Below are 14738 nucleotides of genomic sequence, written 5' to 3' on the forward strand. Positions count from 1 at the left end.
AGCGCGGGGCTGAGGGGAGCGAGAAGCGTTTTCGTATTGTCTCCAGCCCGGCGGCTCAACTGAAAGCAACTCCACTAGCATTTTTCCATGTATCCGAGCACCCCTGTGCTCGCAGTTAAAGACTTCCGCGCTTCCGCGGCCGAGCCCGCCCTGTCTCCGCACTTCTCCGGGCCGCTCTGCAGCAACCTGCTAGAAGCGCCCGGCTGCTGCAACCGCGGGGAGCAAGGAGAAAAGCGGTGTCACACCGGGTTATTTTTGTTCTTACTGGCATCTACCGGTATGCTTTCGAGGTGAAAGAAACCCCAAACAACAAAACCACAAAATCTAAAACAACCCGCCTCAAAAACCCAGAGTCCCCTGGCAGATATCTCAGCACAGCCCGAAACGCCGCGGTCCGTGATTTCGGCGGAGGGTGTTTGTCAGAGGCCGCAGCCGCTGCCGGTGGCTTTTAAACGAAAGAACGAAAGGGGGGCTCCGTGCGGGGCCTCCCCCGCCCCGGTGCCCGCAGCGGCAGCCGAGCCCGGACGCTCCTCCGCGGGCGGTGCCGCGGGTGTCCCGGCCGCGGATCCCGCAGACGCGTCCGCACGATACTCCAGAGCACCGAGCCACTGCCAGCGCCGATGTCTTCCCCCGCCCGGGTGCGCGGCTTCGCGGAGGGATGGCGTTGCCTGCGCTGCCGCTCCGCGGGACCGAGCGCGGCGGGGCCGGTCCCCTGGCGCCTGCCCCGCCGTGGAAGGCCGACGCCGGCACGGCGGGGAAGCGGCGCGGGGGCCTCCTTCCTTCCCCGGCCACCGGTCCTGCGGGACGGGCCGCAGCCACCCGGAGGACATCAGCAAGTCGATCCCGCAGAACCCTGCCCGCCGGCCCGCGCCCGCCCCGCGGCGCACAGAGCCAGGACCGGTCATGTCCGTAGCCCCTCACCCGTCCCGCCGCCACCCCCCGAAACTCCCCCACTCACCGGGGCCGGCCGCGCTGTCCGCCCCGCCGCTTGCGCTGCTGGTGCCGGTGCTGCCGGGGGCGGCGGGGCCGCGCCGGGCTCCTGCGCTGGCTGCCGGGCCGCGGAGCCGCCGCTGGCTCCCTCCTTCCCCGGCCCTCCGCTCCCCCGCCCCGCCCAGCCCGCCTCCCCGGGCCCTGACGTCACGCCAGCCCCGCCGAACGCGCCCCGCCGCCGCCGAGGGGCCGGGCCGGGCCGCTCCGCAGCGCTGCGCGGCGCTCCGCGGGCATGGGCGCGGGCGCAGCGGTGGCGGCAGCCCCCAGTCGCGAAGGGGGCAGGGGGCAGGAGGAAGCACAAAAGGCGGCTGAGGAAAGGCGGCGCGGCTGCGGGCTAGGTAGCCAGAGGAGAACCGAGGTGAGCGGGGACGGCCGCGGTCCCTCCGCACCCGCGCAGGGCGCGCCCCGCTCCGCCCGGCTGGGGAGGGGGGCACAGTAACTGTGGCCAAAGTTTCCCGGGCCGGGCTACGGCTGTTCTTGCACCAGGTGTGAAGAGGGATCGCCAACCCAGTGGGAGAGGTCTCGGTTTCCGTTTGAACCCACTTCTTTTATTTTCCTTTTTTTTTTTTTTAACTTCATATATTTATTTTATTGCCCCCGTCCCTCATTTTCTTTTTAGTCCCGGGGTTTCTTGTTGGTGCCCGTGGCCCTCGCGCACGGCCGTGGTAGCCGAAATCCTGCCGCTTACCCCTGTTACTCGCCCTGCCTCGTTCACGGCCGATGGCGTGGAAACAACTACGGCAGAGTCTCTCTCCCATTCCCCGAAACGACACCGAGCTGGCGCCAAGGGGAAATTTATTTTCGATTTTGTGATGTTTTCCGTGTTTAAGAAAATAACGAAGTCGGATATCTATATTTAAACCAAAGTAAAGCGATGGCTTTTTCTCGCAGCGTCTCCGCGGCTTTGTTTGTAGAGGGACCACGCGAAAATAAAACAGGGGCTTTCTTAACCCGGAGGCTGCACCTGATTTTTTGGGGGCTATTTTAAAATTATTTCAGCCTGGAGTGAATTTTAGTTATTTCTAGGGTGGGGCAGGGGGCTCAGAAGTCGTTGCCGGGGGTAGCAAGTCCGGAGAGGTAGGCAGGTTTCCCGCGGGGGGCTCGCGGGGAGCCCGGCCGCCCTCGTCCCGCCGGCCCGGGGTAGCCCTGGGAATGCGGCCGCGCCAAGCAGAGGGGGTACATCTTCTCGCAAGAAATGAAATCAAGGGGCAGTTTTAATTTTTCTAAGGAGAAATCAATTAATTCACCGTGTCCTCGGCTACCTGCGTGTCTGTCCGCGGGAGCGTTGTGCCCGGTGAAACCCCGCGCTCCCCAGGACGGAGCAGCACTCGGCTTTCCCTGGGAAAAAAAGCTAAGTGTTTGCGCTGGTGCGCATCTCCTCCACATCGCTAGCCCCACTCTGTTTTGGGCAGGGAAGGCAGGGCAGGCTGCGGCGCCCGCGTTAGCAGCGTGGCCGCGGAGAGAGGCCGCTCTCGCAGCGGCAGCGGGCTCTGGCCGCCTCGGAGCCGGAGCGGCTGAAGTGAGCAGCTGGTGGGAAATGCAAATGGCTCCTGGAGAAACATAAGATCCAGGGTGATTTTCATTCCCTCCTCGAGTGTGTGGAAGGAGCTGGACATACGTTTCACGCTCCTAATCCTTCTTTTACATTTTTAGTCATACTTCTATTAAACAACTAATTAATGCCCAGGATCACCAGGGAATACATTAGACATGCTGCCGTGGAAGAGGGGTTCCAGGGTGTCTGGAAACTACGGAGCCGACTTAATACGCGGATTTCTTTTTTTTTTTTTTTTTTTTCCCCCTTCTGTCAAAGCAATAAATGTAATAATAGATTTCAGAGCGAGCAAAGGCCGCGGCGGCTGTATTTATAGCCTGGCTCACCCCTCCCGCCAGCGCGGTGACAACAGCTTTAAAAGCTCTGCGGAGCCCACGGAACCTCTCCTCGGCGGGCTGCAGTGGGAAGCGGAGGCGGGCCGGCCGGGAAGCCAGTGCCGGGGCTGGGGGCTCCCCAGCAGACCCCCCGCCTTGATGAACGGCTTGGAAAGAGGGCCGGGGCTGTTCATGGCCCCGACAGCCGGAAAAGCTGTTTTCCTAAATGCTTTCGCGACTATCCGTTGGCAGGCACCTGGCGCAGCCAGCGGTGATCCCGAGGGCAGAGGGACCCGCGGGGCTTCTCCCCGCGTGACCCCGGGTCTCGGCACGGGCGAGCACCCCGGCTGCTTCCCGCTGCTGCCCCTGAGAGTTTTGCCCGGGGACGGGGGAAGGAAAACAAATATCCAACAGTAATAACAACAAAAAAAGGGCAGAGCGTATCTAGAGGTGGCTAAACACGGAGCCGTGTTTCAGGCATCCCCCAGTATCTTGCACCGGCCGCCTGCGCGGGGGGACCGGCGGGAACGGGAGTTATCCTCGAAAGTGTGAGATGGGGCAATTCACGACCATTTACTTTCTTCATTCCCGGATTATGATCTCAGCCCTCGAAAGCATTCCCTCCCGTTTGCCCCCCCCTACTCCAGCCTCTCCTCCCACCTCCCTGAGCTCCTTATCTGACAGCAAACGAGTATGTAAATACCTATAGCTGGCCATGTTTAACACACTCAAACATTATTGATTTGTTGGGCCGCTCGAATATTTTCTTCCTGTCCAGATCTGGTTTCCCAATTGCTCATTCAGGCTCCTGGTCCCGATGCTACAACGCAATAATTGTTAAAAAATTTAAGCATTCCAAACGGACCCGTTGATTTGCATATAAATTAAAATTATTGTCTCGCGTATTCCAGTGTTTTGTAATCATTTCTAAATTAGCGCTTAACCACTCTATCTAAAAGGATATATAAATGTCTGTTTTGACTCACTAATGAATTACCTAATTAAAACGTCCCGAGGACGTCGGTCTTTAGGAAGATTGTTAAATTGGGGCGCGTTAGGGATAAGGATGACGGTGCGAACCGGAGCGGAGCAGCCTGTGTTAGCACTGGGTAATCGAAGCTTCACGCAGTGAGTCCCGTATTTGTTTTCCTTTACTTTGATCCCTTACCCCTTTGCTATTAATTTTTCTTCCCCCCCCCCCCTTTTTTTTTTTTTATTGGAAGAAAGGGAGAAATGAAGAAAGAGAGGAGGAAGCACAAACCTCGCCCGGTTTCCCCGAGCCGGCAGCCGGGTGCCCTCTCGGTTCTCCCCTTTCCTTGCTGCTCTCTCTCGGCTGCTGAGAGCCGGGAGGCGCAGTCGGAGCCGGCGGGGCCCGTCCTGCCGAGTGGGGACGCGAGCAGGGCTCTTACCTTCCTCAGGAGACTGGGGATAAAAAGGTAGCTCGTCCTAGGAGAGGCAGTGCAAAGGAATGCGAGAAGATCAGGAGAAAAAAAAAAAAAACAACTGGGAAAAAAGAAAAAAAAAAAGAAAGAAAAAAAGGCCGGCGGTGCGAAAATCTGTAGCCTCGGGGGCTAGCCAGCAACCCCTTTCATTTCAAGCACTTATCGATTTGCTGTTGTCATCTTTGGCGACGCAGAAGGACACTTGAAAGAATTTCTGATGGGGCTCTGATCTGAGAAACGAGGTGACCTGCCCGGGCTCTCACCAAATTCTTAATTACCACATCAACTGCCTTGAAAATTAAAAAAAAAAAAAAAAGAAAGGGGGGGGGGAGTTTAAGAGGGGAAGAAAAAAAAAAAAGGAGGGGGGGAATCTTTGACAGCAGCAGAGTTTGCTTATCCGAATTTTGTTAACCACTCAAACTCTTCTTGTCTCCCGCTCCCACAGCTGTAACCGCAGCCCGGCATTCGCCCCTCGCCCCAGCCTCCGCTCCGCGCAGCTCCCAGTCCACCGGCGCAGCGGCCCGGAGAGCCTGCAGGCGCGGAGCAGCCGCGGGGCGCTGCGGAGGGGCCGGAGGCGTGAGACCACGCTCCCGCCCGTTGGCCAAGGCCCCCGCCGTGCCTTCCCCCGGCCCGAGGGCAGGTCTGGGGAGCAGCCCTCGGGGGCGGGGAGGGGAGCCTGAGAAGGGAGCTGCCGAATGCAGCGGGTTGCAGGAGAGAAGGGGAGCGAGGTCAGGACGAGGGGTGCGTGTGCCTGCGTGCGTGTGCGTGTTCGTGTTACACTCCACCAGACGTGCAAAGCCTGTGACTTGTCTGCAGCCAGCTGTTTGAGTGTCATCAAAACTAGATGTGTACACTTTGAGTAGGGGAGCCAAAAAGAAAATTCAAACGAGGAAATCAACACTAAAACCTACTGTCAAAGGCACTGGAAGGCAGTGTTTGGTGTTGCTTGCACACAGGCATACAACGCTGACAGATGACAGCAGTGCTCTTGGCTGAAGAGAAATGCGCTGCCTTTGTCCCACATGGTGCATACACACATGCAACATTCCTTCTTCTTCCTGCTCTGGCTGTCACTTTTTCAGGACAAAGCAAACCATCCTTTATGGGCATCGTCTTCCCTCTCCCCCTTCTCTCTCTTTTTTCTCTTTTTTTTTTCTTTTTTGTTTATAACCTCCCTCTCCTCTCCCCCCAATGTGTGTTTGCTCTTTAATTTGGTGTCAGAAAGCTGAAGGACAGGATTAGCACCTATTTTGGCATCTCTGTTTCTGTCCACCTCGCAGCAGCAGCCAGACCCAGGCTGTGAATGCTCAGCAGGCTTTTGCTTCGCGTTTTGTACTCCTGTTAGCTTTGAAGGGGCATTGTCCATTCTGAGCAAATGCCAGACCCACCAGTTCATATCTCCAATCAAGCAGGGCTGACGACATTCCTGTTGTCTGTGCATGCCACCCCTTTCCCATTTCCAGTGGGTTGGCTGCTCAGCTATGTGTTCAGCTATGGCAACCAGGACTGTCTGGTTATACCAGAGTCTTACACACTCTGTTGAGCCTCAGCTCCTCAAAGTGTGTTTTGCAGGGTGGCAACACTTATCAATAAGGATTAGATGGCCTAGCGCTTGTTTTCAAGCCTCATTGTATGGCTTCAGTCATTTGTGACAGGACTTTTCAGCCCATAGCTTGCTCATATCCCGTGTCCGGCACACTATACTTAACATGTCTGTCTTCTCCCTACGTGCCTGACGCTTTGCAATACTGTCACTGGACTTCCTTCTCAGCAGTGTCATGTTGTGGCAAAGGGGATGAATGAAACCACCCCTTGTTATCTTACAGGAGATGGATTCAAATTTGGGGGATATGGGAGCTTAGCAGAGAAACCCTAGAAGGGGTGCCACTTGGATTTTTTTTTACATAGCTTTCTATGCTGCTTTGAAGACCTTTTTCAAAGCTTACGGAAACCAAGGATTGCTGTGTAGTTGCTTAATTCATTTTCATCCATACTTGGTAAAATTAGACCTTCTGGTAAGAGCCGCAGGTGTAGGCTGAAGGGGATGTCACATTTGTCAAACAACAGGTATGGCAACAACAGTGCTGCCAGTGTTGGAGTGTCACAGCCTCCCCGCTGCTCTCATCTGGAAAGCAGGCAGGTGTCACACCTCCTGTCCGGCACAGCGCGGAGGGACTCATCCCTCATGCTGTGAGTACTGGCAGTGTTTGTGCTCACCCTCTTCAGGGAGCCTCTGTCACTCTCATCAAGTGACTGCTTCTCCTGTGTCTCACTTGCTGTCGTTGCTGCCAGTCTGTCCTTCAAGCTTCGAAATATTCCACTTAAAGTGTTCACATGTGATCTCCGGCTGTGGTCTTTGAATGTTTCTGAAGGAGGAGGAGGAGGAGAAACCATGCCAGAATGACCCCAAATTATCTGTATATTCTGATTTTGTTACAAAAGTGAGTACCTCTTCTTTTATTTTGTTTGCTGGGCATGACTAATTGTGAAGGAGCTTATTGAAGAAGATGAGGTAAATGTTCAGTGCTTAGGGTTTGCTCTCCTCTCACACATGGCTTCGTGGCCATCCAGCACGATGATCTGTGATTGATCTGTTTCTGGGTTTGTTATCTTTGTTGAACTACACATTGCTGAAAAGGTACATGCACACAGTAAGTATTCATCTGTGTCTGATCTCACATCATCCCTTACAGCAAACATTTTATCTTCTTTCTGCTTTCTTGAGCTACCCCTGCCCCAATGCGAGCCATCCGTGCCTGCGGTCCCTCATGATGCTTGCTCCCCCTTGCCATGGAGACCCCAGAGCACATCTTCCCCCTCTGTAGCTGCTGGGGTTTTTGGTAAAAAAGTCTGGGAAGGGATGCTGTGTGTGCTTTGAAGTTTTGGGGTAAGATTTTGGGCACAGAAGTCAGGTTTTGGCACGTGGTGGGGACACCTGCCACTGCCTTCCCCTATGGTGGCAGGAGATGGGATGTCGCCAGTGTCAAGACAGGTTTCAGTGATGGCTGAAAGCAAGGGAAACAGAGCTTAAAAGCAGTCCAGATGCTTAACTGGGACAGTTGAGTAACCCATGTCACTGAAAGGGGGGTTCTGGCTCCGATGCCCCCACCCCATGGGAAGGCCTCGCCGCCTTGGTGCCAGCCCCTTGGCAGCGCTCCCTCCACCCCAAAGTGGCTGCCGGGAGGTCGGGACGGGTGGTCAGGCTGTGTCCCAGCCTTTGGAAAGTCTCAGTACCCTGGAAAGGTTAAAGCACTAAGTGGCATTTGGGGAAATCGCTCTAGGAAGGGCAAAGGCAGCAGCACCCGGTGGCCATTCTCCACCTGGGAGTGTGGCCAAGCTCTCTTACTCACTGTAATACACCGTGTCAAAGAGCTGGCTCCTTATTAGACACTGCTTTTGAAAAGAATTTCACATGAAAACGCAATGGTAAATTTTCTTCCCCAGCTGAGGGCTGTTTCCCTGCTGTATTATATTTTTTCTCCATTCACTACTTTTATATGAAACCGTTCTGACATCCTCCATCAGAGAAAATGTTGAATGCTTTCAGAAAAATATTTGTTCTGATGGAATTTATGATGTGATCTGCTATTTAAATTTATGGTTGGCTTAATGTGGTAGGTTAGGTAAAATGGCTCTTGATGACATCGTGGCAATCGCATAAAGCCACACTTTCAGGCATGTTTGGACAGCTTACCTGAAAGTGTTTGGAAACAGAACGTAGGTATAATAAAATGCAGAATAGAGCTGGAAAGCTCGCCAGGTTAGAAAAACCCACACAGCCCAAACCCTAAACTAAAAGACAAGTTTATAGATATGTTATAGGAATGTCTTAATTTCCCCCAGGCAGAAGAGGCACTGACTTTGAGGTCAGACTTGAAGAGGAAAGGTGGGATGTACTTAGTGCTTCTTCTGGAGAATCATGAGAAAAAAAAAGAAGTGTTCAGTGTGTTCAAACCACTCCAGTAGAAAGAAAGAGGAGACCTCACCAGCAGGTTTCTCTTCCACATTGCTTTCCTCTTGGAAACCTTGCTTCCCAGGAAAGCAGTGTGCCTGCTGGTTCTGCTGGTGTTGTACCACCCTGCTGAGCCCAGGCATGGCTTGGTGCAGCAAGGAGCAGGCTCCTTCCCGACTGCTTTCGCTGATGGTATTGATATAATCTCATGGAGACAGTGAACCAGCTCTGCATTCAGCTGGGCCATGCCTGTGCCGTTGACCCTAACTAGCTATGCTCCGTGGACTATCGTGGAACATGTGTTTATGAAGTCGCTCGCGGTGACTACAGCCATCAATCTCACAACTAAACTTTCTACACCAGTGTATTACACTTTTTCTGTTTGCTGTCTTCTGGCCTTATTTTGCAGGCTTTCACCATCCTGTGCAAGGTTCACTGATGCCACCTTTTCTGAGGATAAGAGCCATGCTGCCTTCCTCTGTTTAGAATCACATTATTTAAATTAATATATTCCCCATGCACCCTTTTGGGGAAAAAGAATGAGGCCTTTTAATTTTGGCAGAAAAAAGTTGCTGAGAAGGACATATTTCTGCAGCAGATTTCTCTGTCTCTGCCTGCGACTGAGGAGCTGTAGCTGATTTTGGTTACTGTTCTCCCTCCTGATTTCTGAGTCCAAACATTTTCACACAGCACATTTGTCTTTATTTTCCTTTTTGCTTCAGAGCACTGGGAACACAGGGGGCCATGAACACTTTGTGGCAACCACCTTGTGGTGAAATGGAAGCCCAAATATAAGCAGGGAGGCTCAGACAACACTGGGTAATAAGAACAGCCAGGAAGTTATTTCTGCCTTCTCAGATTTTAAAAGCTACTGAACATACCTGTGATTACAAGTGAGCTGTAGGTCAACAGAAATGGCTGTTAGTGCTTTCATTATAATCTCAATTGTTGGGAGTTTACATAGCACAAACATTTGCTTTGTGGTGAAAGTACAGCATGTAAGTCTTTTGATCTGCAAGCAGTGAAAAAAAACCCAACTTTTTTGCTTTGTTTTCATTCCCTTCAAACACACTTTACAAACTGGGTTACAGCAAGAGTGATCTGAAGTTTGAGCTATAAAACATGGCATGAATATAGATGACATTGGTCACTCCCACTTCGCTTGGTTTGGGAGAAAACTCTTTTTAAAAGGCACGATAAGATCTCTTCTGAGTGTGCTCAGTAGCAGACTGCACTGTCTCTGCAAAGAGATGAGAAGCCTGAAATATGGGCTTTGCCTCATGTATAGCCCTGCAATGAGTAATAGGCAGAGACACTCCCTCTGCTGCTCTGAGACCTGTGAGACAGCAGAGACACTCAAAATATGGTGAGCATGAAGATTTTGAGATTCTTCAGTTCGCACTAGGCAAAGGAGCAAGAAAATGTCTCAAGCTGCTTTTCTTTCTTCTTTTTTTTTTTTATTTCAGTTAAAAAGGCTCCTCTTCTCCCACAGAATAGAAAGGCAGCCCACTTGCGGCTTCTCCAGGCCTTCCCAAAGAAATCAGCAATGAAATGCTGAACAGCTGGGTTCCTTCTTGGCGCTTCACAGACAGGGGGTGAGAGAAAAAGATTTCCAGATACTAAAGCAGGAGCCGCAGCTGCTGTTATGGCAGAAGTTTTCCTGGGAACAAGCAGGTAAGGAGCTCTGTAGTGCCTGGGCCAGCTGAAATAGCAGCAGTGGGCACAGAGATGGGTGGGATGGGCAGCAGCATCACTGCGTGCCAAACTCCATCCCTGTCTGGTACCCGAAAAGGCCAGGCAACATCAACTCTCGTGCAGCAGAGGCTGTGGCTGCTCAGTTTGTCTCAAATGACGGGCTGTTTCTTTAGAAAACCTGTCTGTGGGTTTTCCTAATCTATTGAAGCACAATGAAACACAACACGTTCCACGTTTGGGCTGTTTGTCATGCCTGCTGAGCTGTGGTACAAACAGTAAGTAATCCTGTATTTGCAGATGATACGATAATACAAAAGGAAGGCATCATTAGGTCATTTAGGCATTCCTTAAGTTTTTTTGTGGTTGGCTTGGAAGGACGAACTACAGAGTTGATTATAATCTTCCTATCCCAGCACCCTGCCAGAAGACTGACTTTTTGAGACTCTTTCCTTGTTTCTCCAGATTTTTGGTCTTGCACATTTACTCCAGGTTTGCATTCTGGGGACGTTTACACACAGTTTATATGAGGATTAGAATTTAGCCTTATGCATTTTTCCTGGAGATACAGAAAACTCAGTCTGGTGCAGAACCTCACTTTCCCCCAAATGCTATGTATTAATGAAAAAAACCCCAGGTGCTCTGAAACTTTTCAAGATTAGAGCCTTTTCTTTTTTTTAACATGTAATTTTTTAAGAGAGAAAAACTATTTTGCCTTTCTCTTCTTGTGATAAGTTACTGGCTTATCAAATGTTGACTTTTTTCACTTAGAACACTTCTTCAACACAGAAAAGTGCTGCCTGCCCAGTTAAAAATCAGCATTCTTACAGGCAACCAAAAATACTGGTCTTATGACAGGCAGTGCGAGGGAACCGTGAGTACAAGAGGAAAACACACCCAGTAGTAATCAACAGCACTATTTCCATAACTCCTAACACCTGTTAACCTCAGTCAGGTGTTGGTACTTTAAATACCAGCTTTGAAAGGACTATTTTTATTGGGGCTGAGGGTCTGTTCGTCTTAGGAAGTTGAGGGTTTAGGTAGGCTTTGCTCCATCCCAAAAATATATGGTAAAGGAAGAGTTTATTTTACTTTTAGTAGTTTGTTTTGTTTTCTTTTCTCCCCTCTCTTTCTTATCCCTGAGAGTAGTGTGAGTGTGCACGCATACAGGTGCATGTATATATACATTTACAAGAAAAATCTGATATTCCTGCTCTTTTGATGAATTTGATTGCTGGAATTTTTTCTCTTCCACTGAGGTAATGTTTAGTTATTCACACTTCTTAATAATCTCTAATAATAAAGCAGAATTAGCCTGTGAGTTAGTATCTAGAAAAGGACTTTAAGTTCAAGAAGGTATGCTATGGATACCTGAGTTGATGTCTTAGCCTATTTCTCTGCCTCTTGGGTAGCTTTATTGTATAGGTGGTTAAGTTAGTTCATGTCTTCTAGTAGTTGTCTTGTGTAAGCTAGAGGAGACTAGATTATCTTTGTTATTGGGATACCAACTATGTCTTCTGACTGGGTAATGTGACAAGATGGGTGTTAGGAAGAACACACATGCTTGAGGTGTGGACTAGGCTGTCCTACCCTATGGTCAAGAGGATTTTACCCATGGTGGTGTGGTAGGCAAAAGCTTGTGGACTGCTCTTGGCTAACAATATTAATTCTGTGCATGAAGCTTCTGCTTTTCTACAGTCTCATGGCCTCCCATGGTCCCAAAGTTGGCAATTTCTGTGTATATTGAGATGCTGAGTTTCCTGTTTTGTGCTATCATTTCATTAGCTCTCTAGGGGGTATAAAGTTTTGAAGGGAAAGTGGCACCTTAGTACTTTAGGGAGTTTTTGTTTCTGCTTTGTGATGCAACAGCCCTTTGTTCTCCTTATTTCCTTTATTTTTGTGCAAGAAAGGAAGGCAAACTAGGTTGTGCCCCCACTCCTGGCTTTGATATTAAGCTTTCTGAGACTGTACGCAGTGCATTCAGATTGCTAAATTTCTGACTTGATAGTGTTAATACTTTGAATATATGTAAATGAGTACACAAGAGAATTGTGCTCTATTCTTAAAACAAATAACTGAAAAAATAATTTGCTTTATTCTTTCTTATAGTACCCCTCTCTTAAATATGTAAAACTTCATTGGCCTCTTCCTAGAGGTTAGACAGTCCTAGTTTTAGCAGGGCATAGGAGATGGTGGTTTTGGGCAAAGACAATCTGACTTTTAGTGTGTTAGAGAAATTTCATCTTATATTAACAGGCTAGCATTTAAAGGATCTTTAGCAAAGTCTTGGAGTTCTAAACCATAGAGCTGTTATATTTTAGGCATATTACACAATAACTTCAGTTCCAAGTATTTTACAAATGTTTTTGGTTTTTTTTTTTTTTTTTTTTGGGACTAATGTATGGGTATGTGTTCTTGCTGAGTAAAAGAAACTGTGCTAATTCAACACACGCTGTTTGAAAACTGGGATTTTTTGGTGAGTAGGCTAGAATACCAGTTGGGTATCTGGAGGTTGCTGCATCTCTGATGGGGGTTTTTTACATATACCTGTAATGAAGATATTAAAGCATACCCTTTAGTTCTGCAAACAGTCTGACCTGAGGGGAAGGAGGAAATGTAATAATCAAAATACATTTAGATATGTCAAAATTAGTGCTCAGGTGCTTAAGTTCTGGCAGCGATCTTGCTGATACAATCTGTAGATGCACTAAGTGCCTAGTGCTCTCATTAGTGTCAATGGAATAAAGATGCTGTGGAGTGGCACAATTATAAAATTTACTCTTCCTAAGCAGGTGATTAGGATAACAATGCTACTTTTACGTTTTCATCCTAGCTGAACTTCACATGTGTAAGTGTATCTGCAAAATAGAGATACCAACTTTTTTGATAGACTGCAGCTGTGAGCCTTCTAACTGGAGAAGAATGCAATTGATTCGGAGGCAGAATTAGAACACAGACTTGGTTTTTTTTTTTTTTTTTTTTTTTCTTCCACACCCTTCCCTCTCACCACCCCACCCCCTCTTTCTGCACCCAATTACCTTTTGTCTTAGTCTATATAACTGATATTGGGAAGATTCAATGAGGATTTTCAGGTTTCTGTTTATATTTATGACTCAGCAGCATACTGGCTTCTCTATAGTTGTTGTTTGAAATCTTGGATGGTTTCTGGTGTACCAAGGCTATTTTAAGACTGAAAGACCAAGATGCTTTGGTTCATGTGCGAATAGAAGCTGTTAACTGTTCAGCAGAACCAGGATACCTTCACTTCCCTAACTGAAGGCTGCCATATACTTTCAGCATGTTCTTGTCTGTCTGAAAAAGTTCACAGATAGTTAGTTGAATGACACGGGGGGACTTTCCTCTTTTGTTATTCAGGTGGTGCTAACTAGTGACTTAGCAGTGTGGGAGAATAAGGATGATGAAATGCAAAGAGGAGCAAAATGCTAATTGAAGCCCCCAAAATGCATGTTTGGAGGCTTCTGTAAGTTGTGATTCAAAATCAGAGAGGAGAGACTCCTGTTTCCTTTTCTGAATTCTTCTAGATATCAAATTAAGAGTATGGCAGTGAAGTGGCCCTTTGCTCCATTCCCATAGTGTTTAAGTATTTAATTCAACATGGTTTTAGAGGTAGTTTTTCTTTGTTTGGAGACTGTTTTCTGCTCCTCCCTAAAGACAGTATTTTTTGTACTGGCTTAAAGAGGATGCCTAAAATTGCTAGTTGCTTTTGAAAATCCTTCTTTTTTTACAAGTAGTACAGATGTATTCTCACTGAGTATTGTCTGTCATTTTACAAGTGCTTTTTAAATTATGATTTCTTTCTAGTGGATGCTTAGCTTCTTGGCCAGGACAAAAGTTTGTTTCCTTTTGTTGTTAGTTCTGTGTCATCGCAGAAAGTAGACTAACTTTATTTTGAGTTTGTTGTGGTGTTTCCCCCCCCCCAACATATTGGGCCAAATAGCTGAACATAACAAATTATTCTATATGCTTTAGTTTCAAGTTTTTCGTGTAGAATCCAAGTTCTAGCATCAGGATTCAATTACATGATAGTTTGGTTTGACCGAAAAATTAGTGGTCCAGAACAGAAATCTTGTAGTATTTTTTGAAGTTCTTCTGTTCAGTACTCCTGTTTTAAATAAAAATCTGGACTCAGCCCAGCAACATAAAGCTACATGTTCTCTCATCAGCTAGACATACATAATGATTAAATTTAATAGTGACTGTTTGCTTATTGCTCCTTTTGGCTACATAGGTATCTTTCTGCATTCATAAAACTAACTCCCTGGCTATAAGTGGCACTACACCGACCGGCTGTGAAAAGTTTCTTGCTACTGTCTGTTGCCCTTTTCAGGAAATAATGATTTGCCAAGTACAAATCATAGTCTATAATTATATGTCATCTTCAATGACAGCTTGAACATTCAACTCCTGTTTACGCTTGAATCGGACATATTGATTTTTCATTTTAATGATAAACAGATTGGCATGTAATACATCTGATGATACATCTGCTTAAAATGTGCTAAGATCACTGAATGAGAAAAAAGGTTGCAATGTAGGCTAGTGGAGGTATTCAGACCAAACATAAAATGAGGATGCATGCTTCTCTGGGTAATTCATGCCAAAAGAGAGTGCAGTTCCTTTAATCTAGTATCCTTACAGGCATATTTATAATTTGCTTTTCTTTGTATATTTATAGTTTGCTTTCAGTTTGTCTTTTGGCCAGAAGAGACTTTGCAGTTGAGAATACTGAGACTATTAAGAAAATAAAATAAAATTACTGTGGCTTTACTTGA

This window comes from Strigops habroptila, chromosome 7 (assembly GCF_004027225.2).
Source record: "Strigops habroptila isolate Jane chromosome 7, bStrHab1.2.pri, whole genome shotgun sequence".
In the NCBI taxonomy this organism is placed as follows: Eukaryota; Metazoa; Chordata; class Aves; order Psittaciformes; family Psittacidae; genus Strigops; species Strigops habroptila.